Source organism: Cervus canadensis, chromosome 5 (genome assembly GCF_019320065.1).
Source record: "Cervus canadensis isolate Bull #8, Minnesota chromosome 5, ASM1932006v1, whole genome shotgun sequence".
NCBI lineage: Eukaryota > Metazoa > Chordata > Mammalia > Artiodactyla > Cervidae > Cervus > Cervus canadensis.
In genome coordinates, this window is record NC_057390.1 from 97382304 (window position 1) to 97395993 (window position 13690).

Consider the following 13690-nt stretch of genomic DNA (forward strand, 5'->3'; position numbering starts at 1 on the left):
TCAGCAACTTTCACTTTCATTTCTTTTTAGCACTGATTAATATTCTGTTGTCTGCATCTTCCATAGTTTAGTTATCCATTCACCCACTGAAGGGCATTTTGGTTGCTTCCAAGTTTAGGCAATTATGAATAAAGCTGCTGTAGACATCCATGTGCAGGTTTTTATGTAAATAGAAGTTTTCGGTTCATTTGGATAAATATCTAGGGCACCGTTGCTGGATCCAACTGTAAAAGTATATTTAATTTTATGAGAAACCACCAAATGGTTTTCCAAAGTAGCAGTACCATTTGGTGCTGTCAGTGTTCCAGATTTTGGCCACTCTTATAGGTATATAAGAGTATCTCATTATTGTTTTAATTTGTATTTTTTTGAAGACATGATATGGGACATTTCTTCATATACTAATTTACAGGCCATATATCTATTTCGGTGAAGTGTAGTTTGTTTTCTTAATGTTAAGTTTTAAGTGTTCTTTGTATGTTTTGGGTTGTTGGGTTGTTTGTTTTCTTAATGTTGAGTGTCATGAGTTCTTTGTATGTTTTGGATAACAGTCCTTTGTAAGGTATCTATTTTGCAAATATTTGTCTAAGTCTGTAGCTTCTCTTCTGATTATCTTGAAATTATCTTTCACAAAACACAAGTTTCTAATTTTAATAAAATCTAGCTTATCAATTATTTTCTTCATGGATCCTGACTTTGGTGTTGTATCTACAAAGTATAGGCACACCCAAGGTCATCTAGGTTTTCTCCTATGTTATCACCAGGAGTCTCATAGTTCTGGCATTTTACATTTATATCTCTGATCCATTTTTAGTTCATTTTTGTTAAGGGTATAAGGTGTGTCTATCTTCATCGTTTCTTTAATGGATGTGGTTGTCCAGTTGTTCCAGCATCATTTGCAGAAGAAATTATTTTGACTTTATCAGTGATCAGTAGACTGGGGTCATATCATCTACAGGGATCTGCAACTGGGCTCTATATTCTGTTCCATAGATCTACTTGTCTGTTCTTTCACCAATACCACACTGTCTTGAATAGCTTTATAAGTCTTGAAGTTGGGTAACATCAGTCTTCTGACTTTGTTCTTCTCCTTCAATATTGAGTTGGCTACTCTGGGTCTTTTCATTCTCCATGTAAACTTTACAGTCAGTTTGTCAATAGCCAGAAAATTATTTTGTGGCTTGATTCCATAGCTTAAGGTGAGAACAGACACCTTGATACTATGAGTCTTCCTGTCCATGAAAATGGAATGTCTCTCCATTTATTTTGTTCTTCTTTGGTATGTCTTGTCAAAGTTTCGTAGTTGTCTTTGTATTAATCTTGCACATGTTTTGTTAGATTCGTATGTAAGCATTTCATTTGGGGGGTGCTTATGTAAATACTGAGCTTCCCTGGTGACCCAGTGGTAAAGAATCTGCCTGCAATGCGGGTGACACAGGTTCGATCCCTGGGTCGGGGTGACCCCCTGGAGAAAGAAATAGCAACCCACTCCGGTATTCTTGCCTGGATAATCCCATGGACAGAGGAATCTGGTGGGCTACAGTCCACAGGGTCGCAAAAGAGTTGGACACGACTTAGTGACTAAACATGAACAATGTAAATGCTGTTGTATTTATAATTCAAATTCCATGTTTCATTGGTGGTATATAGGAAAGCAGTTGACTTTTGTATATTAACACATTATTGACCAGAGATATATTAATACATCTTTTTTTACCTTGAACATTATTTATCAGAGATGTTTCAATATTCACTTACATAACAAATCACAGGCCATAGGGATTGGTTTCTGCAAAAATACCTCAGTCAATAATGTCAATAATTAATTAACCTACATGCTATTACCTTGCTAAAATCGCTTATTCGGTTTTTTTTTTCAATTACTTTGGATTTTCTACATAGATTATAATTTCACCTGTCTAAAAAAGTTAACCAGTCCATTCTAAAGGAAATCAGACCTGAACATTCATTGGAAGGGCTAATGTTGAAGCTGAAACTCCAATCCTTTGGCCACCTGATGCGAAGAGCTGACTCATTGGAAAAGCCCCTGGTGCTAGGAAAGATTGAGGGCAGGAGGAGAAAGGGAAGAGGATGAGATGGTTGGTTGGCATCACCGACTCAATGGACATGGGTTTGGGTGAACTCTGGGAGTTGGTGATGGACAGGGAGGCCTGGCGTGCTGCAGTTTGTAGGGTCGCAAAGAGTCGGACACAACTGAGCTACTGAACTGAACTGAACAAGTCAGTTTTATTTCTCCCTTCACAGTCTATTCACATTTTATTTTCCTTTCTGTCCTTAATGCATTAGCAAGGACTTCCAGAATGATGCTGCAAAGAAGTGGTGACAGTGGACATCCTTGCCTTGTACCTTATCTGAATGGGAGAGCTTTGAGTTTCTCACTTTAAGTAGGACACAGCGAATTAAGTGTTTCATTTGTCTCCTTTCAGGAGTTTATCTTTGTTTTTCTGCAACTTGAACATGCTCTGCCTAGTTGTAGGGCTTCCCAGTTGTAGTTGTAGCTGTAGTTGTGGGGCCTCCCTTACCTAGTTGTAGTGGTAAGGAATTCGCCTGCCAATGCAGGAGATGCAGGAGACTCAGGTTCAATCCCTGGGTCGGGAAGAATCCCTTGGAGGAGGAAATGGCAACCACTCCAGAATTCTTGCCCGAAAAATCCCATGGAAGAGGAGCCTGGCAGGCTACAGTCTGTGGGGTCCCAAAGAGTCAGACACGACTGAGCACACGCACACACACATGCACACACACATGCACATGCCTAGTTGTAGTTTGGGGACATTTTATCCTACTTGGTGGTCTCTAAGCTGCCTGGGCCTGCAATTTGGTGTCTGACATTAACTTGGGAAAATTCTCTGTTACTTCTGTTTCAAATATTTCTTCCATCCTTTTCTTTCTTCTTGTACTCCTAGTATGCCTATGTTACAGCTTTTGTGGTTGTCCCTCAGTCCTTGGACTCACTGTTTTGTTTTTCAGTCTTTGTTCCTTTTGCTTTTAGCTTTGGTAGTTTGTCCTGAGATATCCTCAAGCTCAGATTCTTTTCTCAGTCATGTCTAGCCTACTAGTAAGCCCCATTGCTTGCGTGCTTAGTCGCTCAGTCATGTCCGATTCTTTGTAACCCCATGGACTGTAGCCCATCAGCCTCCTCTATCCATGGGATTTTTCAGGCAATAATACTGGAGTGGGTGCCATTTCCTTTTCCAGGGGATCCTCCCAACCCAGGGATCAAACTCTTAAGGGCAAATTCTTCACCTGCTGAGCCATCAGGGAAATCCAGTAAGCCAATTAGAGGCATTTATGTCTGTTACAATGTATTTTATCTCTAGCTTCTTCGCTGTCCTCTTCTTCTTCTTTTTTTTTTTTTGGTTTTCTCTTAGGATTTCCAAGTCTCTGCTTACTTGTGTATCATTTTTTGCATGCTGTCTGCTTTATCCATTAGAGCTCTCAGCATAGTAATTATAGTGCTTATCTTCCTGGTCTGAAAACCCTCCCATGTCTAGGTCTAATGCTTGCTCTGTCTCTTCAAATTGTGGTTTCACCTCATGGTATGCCTTGGGGTTTTGTTGTTGTTGTTTGTTGGTTTTGTTATTTTTTTGGCTGCAGAGGGGGACATGAGCGATCTTAGCTCCCCAATCAGAATTGAATTCGTGCCCATTGCAGTGGAAGAGCAGAGTTCTCACCACTGGACCAGGGACCTCCCTGTAAATTGTTCTTGATAGTGGGACAGAATGTACTATGTTAAAAGAACTGTTGTAAATAGGTTTTTAGTAAATGGTGGTGAGGTGTGGCAGGAGGCATTGTTGTATAGTCCTGGGGTTAGGTCCAAATCTTTTACTGATCTGCCACTGAACTGTGAACTTCACAAGTGTTTTCCTTTTTTTTTCCACAAGTTTTTTTTTTTTTTCCCCCTCCCTGTTTAGGTTGGAGTGGATGGCTAGAACTGCAGGAGTTGGGTCTTTCCCTTCCCCCAGGTCAGTTAGGCTCTGACAATACTCTGCCTGCTAGGTTGGTTTTGTTGAGAACAGAATGCTCTAAGTGTATTTCTTCTTCTCTTCCTGCTGGAAGAACAAGCGGAATTTTCTTTGGTACTGTGGGAACCTCATCAAACTCCTGGAGGTAAAACTCATAAAATTGGCGGGGGGGTGGGGGTGGGGCGCTCTCTGTGAGTCAGCGCTCCTAGAGTTTTTAACCCTCCGAGTTGTCCACACTAACCTGGATCTCCTGCACTGCAGGCAGATTTTTTTACCCTCTGAGCCACCAGTGGAAGTGGAAATCGCTCAGTCGTGTCCTACTCTGCGGCCCCATGCATAGTCCATGGAATTCTCCAGGCCAGAACACTGGAGTGGGTAGACGTTTTTCTCCAGGGGATCTTCCCAACCGAGGGATCAAACCCAGGTCTCCCGCATTGCAGGCGGATTCTTCACCAGCTGAGCCACCAGAATACTGGAGTGGGTAGCCTATCCCTTCTCTACCGGGTCTTCCTGACCTAGGGACTGAACAAGGGTCTCCTGCATTGCAGGCGGATTCTTTACAACTGGGTCACCAGGAAAGTCCCTGAGCCACCAGGGAAGCCTCAATTGTAGTTTAGATTTTCTTAAGTAGCACTGGTTCCCATGGCAGTTTTCATTTGTGGATTTCTGCTCAGGTAAATTGTTGTTCTTTGTATTTGCCTCTGTCTCTCTAGTCTTTCAGGTGGCATATTGCCCTTATTTCCCCCTCTCTTATAGATCTCAGAAGGGTTGATTTTTCAGTTGTGTGTGCATGCTGAGTCACTTCAGTCTTGTCCAACTCTTCAACCTCATGAACTGTAGCCCGCCAGGCTCCTCTATCCATGGAATTCTCCAGGCAAGAATACTGGAGTGGGTTGCCATTACCTACTCCAGGGGATCTTCCCAGCTCAGGGATCAAACCCGAATCTCCTGCATTGGCAGACTGATTCTTTAGCATCTGAGACACAGAGTTTGTAGTGGTTGATAATTATCTGATACAAAACATGTAACAAAATATATTTGCTAGATTGTTTTCCAGATTGCACCTGCCCTTTGGCATCCAATATAAAGATTTCCCATAAATATAAACTGTGGTGAAATTCACTTAATAATTACTTTATATTAATCATTTTTCTCCCCACCCCTCTTCTCACAGTGGCACCATATTACTAAAAGCTATAAGGACCTAGGATTTGTGCCTCAAATCAAGACATCATTTGGGTAATTTCAAATAATGTGCAGTTCTTCATGTAAAAAAGGTCTTTTATGGTCACAAGTCTAAAAATAATTATATTCCAACAGCCTGATATACCATATGTTAGAAATCACGAAAGCATGGTTTTGACACACAATTTTTTAAGCTAAGAAAATGTGAGATGCTGAAAGATGAGAACAGCCATCCTTCGGTATAAGTTTGCAGTGCTACAAAACCCAGGTAATGACTTTGCTTTTTCAGCTGACGTATCCAGCCCCCAGTGGTGGTGTGGTGGCTTAGTCACTAAGTTGTGTCTGACTCTTGTGACCCCAGGAACTGTAGCCCACCAGGCTCCCCCGTTCATGGGACTTCCCAGGCGAAAATACTGAAGTGGGTTGCCATTTCCTTCTCCAGGGGATCTTCCCGACCCAGGGATCGAACCTGAATCTCCTGTATTGGCAGGCAGTTTCTTTACTCCTGAGCCACCAGGGAAGCCCATCCAGCTCATAGGGACAATGTACTAAATAAGGACTTTTGGAAGTACAAATAAAGTTACAAAATTTTGCCAAGTCAAGCTAGTGGCCTGTAATACAATAAAAATCATACTTTTGTTGAAGTTACATGTTACTCTCTTGATAGTTTTCATTCTAAAAATATGATTTTAAGTATTGAATCAGAACATTGTTGCTTTCATGGTGGGTTTATAATACTGCAGGACTGTTGGTATGAATACAAATACATATGACTTTGCTGCTGTTGCTAAGTCGCGTCCGTCCTTCCAACTCTGTGCGACCCCATAGATGGCAGCCCACCAGGTTCCGCCATCCCTGGGATTCTCCAGGCAAGAACACTGGAGTGGGTTGCCATTTCCTTCTTCAATGCATGAAAGTGAAAAGTGAAAGTGAAGTTGCTCAGTTATGTCTGACTCTTAGCGACCCTATGGACTACAGCCTACCAGGCTCCTCCATCCATGGGATTTTCCAGGCAAAAGTACTGGAGTGGGGTGCCATTGCCTTCTCCTACATATGACTTTAAAGTACATAATTTCTCCTCTTAAAAGTAAATTCTTCCCCTTCGCTGCCCACCTGAAACTATCACAATATTGTTAATTGGCCATACTCCAATACAAAAAGTTCAAAAGAAAATAAATTCTCAGACTTCCCTGGTGGTACAGAGGATGAGAATCTGCCTGCCGATTCAGGGGACGCACGTTCAATTACTGGTCAAGGAAGATTCCTCATTCTGTGGAGCAACTAAGCCTGTGTGCCATAACTGCTGAGCCCGTGTGCCTAGAGCCTGGGCTCCTCAACAAGAGAAGCCACTGAAATGGGAGGCCACACACCGCAAGAAGACCCAGCACAACCAAAGATGAAAATAAGTTAATTTTTAAAAAGTAAATTCCTTCATGGAAGCTGTTGAGGTTTAATGCACCTGAGTAGGTACGTGTATGTAGATTATCAGTTTCAGTTCAGTCGCTCAGTCATGTCCGACTCTTTACGACCCCATGAACTGCAGTACACCAAGCCTCCTTTTCTATCACCAACTCCCGGAGTCCACCCAAACCCATGTCCATCGAGTCAGTGATGCCATCCAACCATCTCATCCTCTGTCGTCCCCTTCTCCTCCTGCCCTCAGTCTTTCCCAGCATCAGGGGCTTTTCCAATGAGTCAGTTCTTCGCATCAGATGGCCAAAGGATTGGAGTTTCAGCTTCAACATCAGTCCTTCCAATGAACACCCAGGACTGATCTCCTTCAGGATGGACTGGTTGGATCTCCTTGCAGTCCAAGGGACTCTCAAGAGTCTTCTCCAACACCACAGTTCAAAAGCATCAATTCTTCGGCGCTCAGCTTTCTTTATAGTCCAACTCTCACATCCATACATGACCACTGGAAAAATCATAGCCTTGACAAGACGGACCTTTGTTGGCAAAGTAATGTCTCTGCTTTTTAATATGCTGTCTAGGTTGGTCGTAACTTTCCTTCCAAGGAGTAAGCGTCTTTTAATTTCATGGCTGCAATCACCATCTGCAGTGATTTTGGAGCCCAGAAAAATAAAGTCAGCTACTGTTTCCACTGTTTCCCCATCTATTTGCCATGAAGTGATGGGACAGGATGCCGTAATCTTAGTTTTCTGAATGTTGAGCTTTAAGCCAACTTTTTCACTCTCCTCTTTCACTTTCATCAAGAGGCTCTTTAGTTCTTCTTCCCTTTCTGCCATAAGGGTGGTGTCATCTGCATATCTGAGGTTATTATGGCTCTTCTTTATCTGAGGTTGGTCCCAAGCCAGGTAGAGTTTATATGCATGAAGAGTTTTAGAATTGTACCTCAGCGAGATTCAACAGTCTCTAACTTTTCCCCCCAATAATTTAGATTTCCCTATTTTATAGCTTCTAAAAAATTTTTCATAGAGGATGTGCTTGTATTATTTTTTTTTAATTAATTATTATTTTATTTTGGTTGTGCTGGATCTTCACTGTTGCTCGCCAGCTTTCTCTAGTTGCAGCGAGCAGGGGTTACTCTTCATTGTGTGGCACAGGCTTCTCATTGTAGTGGCTTTTCTTGTGGAGCGTGGGCAGTAGGCACTCAGGCTTCAGTAGTTGCAGCACTGGGGTTCAAGAGTTGTGGCACATGGTCTTAGATGTTCTGAGGCATGTGGCATCTTCCTGGACCAGGGATTGAACTTGTGTCCCCTACATTGGCAGTCTTCATCACTGGACCAGCAGGGAAGTCCTGATACCTGAGCTTTGGAGGATGCTTCAGAATTTGGTAAGCAAATGAGGTGGGGAGGATATTCCCGGTAAAGGAAACAGCACCTGGAGAATCAGGGAGACAGGAAGGATGCTGTGTGCGAGAGCTGCTAGGGAAAAAGGGTGGGGACTGGGAGTGTGGAAGCTTCCCTGTTGCTCAGTTGGTAAAGAATCCACCTGTGAGGCAGGAGACCCCAGTTGGATTCCTGAGTCGGGAGGATCTGCTGGAGAAGAGATAGGCTACCCATTCCAGTATTCTTGGGCTTCGCTTGTGGCTCAGTTGGTAAAGAATCCGCCTGCAATGAGGGAGGCCTGGGTTCGATCCCTGGGTTGGGAAGATCGCCTGGAGAAGGGAAAGGCTTCCCACTCCAGTATTCTGGCCTGGAGAATTCCATGGACTATATAGCCCATGGGGTCGCAAAGAATCAGATACGACTGGGCGACTTTCACTTTCTTCACTTTCTGGGAGTGTGGACTTTGGGAGAGGAGATGACTGCAAAATGTGGCCATACGCTGGATGTGGGCCTAGATTGTTAATAATGAAAGCATTGACAACACTAGCTCTCACTGAGTCCTAAGCTTCTGTAAGACAGGTCCCCTCCTACAGTGAGGGAAGGGAGGCGTGACTCATTCGTATCTCGCACCTACATAGCCAGTAACGGTAGCTGTCCGGGCCCTGTGAGTGACCAGCACACCACACTGCCTCCCTGGGGGCTGTGCTCACGGTCTAAGCCTTTAGCTTACAGCCAGCAGGGGAACAGCTCCACCACCACCAAGAACTGTATTCTTTGAACGAGCCAGAGGAGCAGGAGCCAGACCCCCTCCAAGAGCCTCCAGACGAGAAATCAGTCCTGCTGACATCCTGATCTCAGCCTCATTACACCTGTACAAGACTTCTGACCCACAGGACAGTAAGATAATAATTTGTGTGGTTTTAGGCCACGAACCTTGGGATGATTTTTTTTATGGCAGCATAGGAATTTAATATTTACATAAAATTTAAAATTTTGTTTATCACTGGTATAGAGATGGAATTGATTTTTATATATTGAACTTGTCTCTAGTAACTTTGCTTAACACATTAATTCCAGTACATCCTTTATAGAGTCTTTCAGATTTCCTGAGTTCACACTCAAATCATCCTTGGATAATGGCCGTTTTAGACCATCATTTCCAATTCATGTAGCTTTCACTTCCTTTCCTTCCCTGACAGTACTGATTGGCTAAGGCTGAGAAGAGTTGAGTGTAGGAATCCTTCCCTTTATCTCAAAGTGAAACATTTCAGTGTGTTGCCTTTAGAAATAATGTTGGCTGCAGGATTTTGTAGATAACCTTTACCAGTTTGAGGTAGTTGCCTTCTATTCTTATTGGTTGGATCTGGAATTTATCAAGTGCAATTTCCTTATTTTCTGGCCCCACATGTAGTTTTTATTCTTCATTAACATGGTGAATTGTACTGATGAGTTTCCTTAAATTTTTATTTATTTTTTTGTGGAGCGAGGGGAACAGGGGCCTGGAAAGATAAGATTGTGCAGAACCCTTGTAGACAACGACATAGAGTTTGAACATATCCAAAAGTGCAGTGAGAAATCATTTCAAAGGTTCTAAACAGAGGGATGACATGACCAATTTTGCAGCTGTGGGGAGTCTAGCTTGAAAAAGGACCAATAGTGAATGCAGGGAGGTCAGTATATTTCGTACAAAGAGGGTGATGCCTAAGATTATGGTAGCTGGTGGAGGCACACCTCAGGTGCAGGTGAGCGTTTGGAGGCAGAATTGATGGGGCTTCTAATGGACCGACTGTGGAGGTACTGGGGGAAGGTGCACACAGCAAGGACGGATGACTCCTAGGTTCCTGACTGGAGCAGTGGAGTAAACAGTGACAACGCCAGCAGCAATCAGAAAGTCTGGGGGCGGGTGAGACGCTGAGGTGTGTGTAGACAACTAAAAAGCTGTTTGTAACATGTCAAAGTGAGGTGCAAGATGCTTAAGTGGAGATGGCAGGTAGGCAGATAAATTTTGTAGCTTGGGGTTTGTGGGAGAATCTGACCTCTAACTACACATTTTGGAGCCGTCAGCCTATAGATGTTATTTCAAGGCACTGGGAGAATGTGAAGAGCCCCCCAAAGCCTCCCAGAACACAAACAATTAGAAGTTGAGGGCAGTGGGAGGAGTGTAGCAGAAAGTGCTATTTGATTCTGTATACGTAGAATCAAAGGTGGCTTGAAGGATCCAGAATAGGTGTATTCAGTCATCAAGTCATGTGCAACTCTTTGCCATCCCAGGGACTGCAGCATGCCAGGCTTCCCTGTCCTTCACCATCTCCCGGAGTACGCTCAAACTCATGTCCATTGAGTCAGTGATGCCATTCAGCCATCTCATCCGATGTCATCTGCTTCTCCTCCAGAATAGATGATGAGACTGACAATTTAGAAGATCAGCAAAGGTTCAAAATCTCTAAGATAAAGGAGACAGACTGAAGGGCTCAGGTAGAGAGACTCAGCTTGCAGTAGGAGGAATGAATATAGATGAAGGCACAGTTGACTGGTTGGTGTAGGGGAGAGGGAGTTAATGGAGAATGGCTTCAATTTTCTCAGTGAACCATGGAAAGAACAGAAAAGGGATGTGGGATAGTTGAATATATAGAATAGCTGATGCGGGTCAAAGAACAGCAAGCCTATCAGAGTGTTGCTGATAACATTGGGTCCTTTTAAGGTTTACAATCATTCAACCAGCTCAGTTGTGTGATTTTCTTCTAGGAATACTTGGCTCTTGTGGTGCAAGTAGGAGGCAGATGGAAGGACTCACCCAGGTCTTGTTCAGAAGGGAGGGATTGTCATGATGAAGCCCTGGATAGGCTAGGAGTGGGCAGATGGATCAATGGATTATTCGATGAGGTTGAAGAATTATAATTGTGGCGTGAATTTCAGGAGGGGAATTTGAAAACGTGTTCAGGAAGTGCTAGATTGTGCGGCCTCCAGGAAAACAGGCCCCAAGTCTGTATTGTCCCCTCTTGCATCTTTAGCTCCTAACAGTACCTGGCTCACATCACAAATGGTCGATGATGTTTGTTGAACTGAAAGTAGTGTTCCGAGGAGAACAGACGCCATGCTCTGACAACGACACTCATTGTTTACCTCCTTTGTGCTGTGGTCCTGGACCTCTTTGTTAGACACTGAAGTCTACAAATTAAGATAAACAGCTAAAAGTCCTGCTTATTGAAAGTGCTCAGTGGCCAAGAACAGGGTCAAGAAGGCAAATAAATGCAGTCAAGGCTATTAAAAGTTTTATTTGTTCCAATGTCTTGTGTTAGGTAATTTTTCTTTCTTTACCTCTGTTCACTTTCTGAGTCTACTCCTCAGAGTAGTACCAGTTTCCTCTCCTGCCCTTTTCCTTGCTCTAAATGGGCTTGTTCATTTCATGGCTCCAACTTTCACCCTGATGGAGTTAACATACCAACCCATCTCTCTAGTGTGGCTTTTTCTTCTCTTCTCTCCATGCTGTAGACTGGGGTCTCCTCAAATGGTCCCTGTCGATCCTACAAAGTCTACACATTCAAACCAAACTCAGGGTTTTCCCTTTTCTCTCCTCTCAGACCTGTGTTTGACAAATACAGTCTAGCCGTCCCATCTCTGTCTTCCAGCTTTCTGAATCTTTGTATGTAAAAAGGGTGTTTGGCAAAAGTAAGATTTTTTTTTGGGGGGGGGGGGTGGAGGGGCATGGAACTAGGGATGAGAAAAAATTAAAAAACTAAACTTTCACAAAGTGCCCAAGTTTCTCGGGTCAAATCCACAGCACAGGTAATTACCCACACGCCTGCATGTGTGGGTTGCTTTCTCTGAGTCCATTCACCTCTTCTGCTATATTGCAACCCTGGTTTTCCGCTGGGGCATTTACCCTTTCAGTCACATAGGCGTGCTGAGCTCCAGCAAGGACCCAGGTGGGCTGAAGACCATCCTGTTTTCCGGGCTGCAGTGACAGCTCAGAGTTGGGCACAAGCTCTAATCTGGGTGCTGGGAACAAAAGCCAGGATTTGAGCAACAGCTGTTGTTCTCCTCTCTGAATGGCACCCTCTATTTAAATAATAAGAATGCTATAACATGGGGCTCCACGAAGGCATCCTTGGGGCAAAAGGGGGCCCCCTTGTGTGGACTGAAGACAAAGTGGACTCTGGAGAAGGGAGAGCCTAGAATCAGCAAGAACACATGTTTTGAGGATGCTGAGTAACTGGACCCATCTTCTCCCTCTGGACTTTCAGTCTTGAGAGTTCCCAAATCCCTTTGGTCTACCTGAGCCTGATTTTCGGGCACTTGCAGGTCGAGAGTTCTAGCCCCAAAACTCAACAATCCCACTGCCTGGAGAGAAGCGCTGTCAGCACTTCCAGTTTCATTCCTCCTATACCTTTCAATGCCTCTGTATTTACACAATTTTCTTTCTTTTACTGGTAACAAAATTAAGAAAATATACGTATCTTTCTGAATGAAATATAGAAAGTACTTCATTCCGTATTTTAGATGATAATACTGTTCACCTTTTACGTTAACCAAATCTATCACTTTTAATTAGTGCCTAATGTTCCATTCTCAATGGACAGGAGTTTTGAGCAAACTCTGGGAGGTAGTGAAGGTCAGGGAAGCTTGGCATGCTGCAGTCCATGGGGTCACAAAAAGCTGGACATGACTTAGAGACTGAACAATATTTGATTCGAGGAATATACCATAATACAGTGAATTTCCTATTAGGAACACTCATTTCTAGGTTTCATATTATAAATCTGCCATTCTTTTACAGTTATTTTATTTTCCCTTTAGGTCCTAGAAGTACAATTGCTGGATCACAGAATATGTACATTCTTTTTTTCCCCATTTTTTGGGAGCATTTATTAGGTATCAGGCACTGTTCTAAGCACTTTCCCTGTGTGAACTTATTTAATCTAACAGTCTTCTAAGGTATGGACCACTCTCCCCATTTTACACAGAAGGAAACTAAGGCAGCAAAGGGTAAGTGTCTCGTCCACAGTCATGCACTTAGTAAAGGGCCAATTCAGGATTTGGATTCAGGCCCTGCAGACTCCAAAGCACAAGTGCTCTTTTCCACGTGCAGCAGCTGGCAGGTCTGTTCCCCACTGGGGCCAGGGACAGAACTCTGGCCTCCCCAGTGGCTAACTGGAACCTCTTCCCAATTACCCACAGCCCTGCAGGGCCTGAGTCAGCGCACGGAGCACTGGTGGTCTTGAAGCCTGGCATGTGGAGCCTGTACCTCTGAATCCGCTGGGCTTTCCAGTAGAGAGAGCTGGCAGGGCAGGAGCTTCCTGTTGCTGCCATCACTGATTGCTGCATACCTAGTGGCTTTAAATGATGCAAATGATTATGTTACAGCTCTGCAGGTCGGAAGTCTGATGTGGGTCTCTAAAATCAAGGTGTCATAAAGGCTGTGTTCCCCCTTAGCATGCTGGGGAAGAATTCACTTCCTCACCTTTCCCGGTTCCTAGAGGCCTCCTGTATTCCTTGGCTGGTGGCCTCTTCATCTTCAAAGACAGACACAGCAGATCTCAACCTTCTGGTTGTTGCTCCACCTTGACTCTGCTTCCTTCATCCTTTCTCATCCTCTGACTCTCTGGGACTTCCTGGGTTGCTTCAGAGGCCTGCCGCAGGGAGGGATCAGAGAGGTGCCACTTTGTCCTTCTTTGCTGTATAAGATTCCAGTCCCACCACTACCTAGGGGGCAAAGGTGGTCTTGGGTGGCAC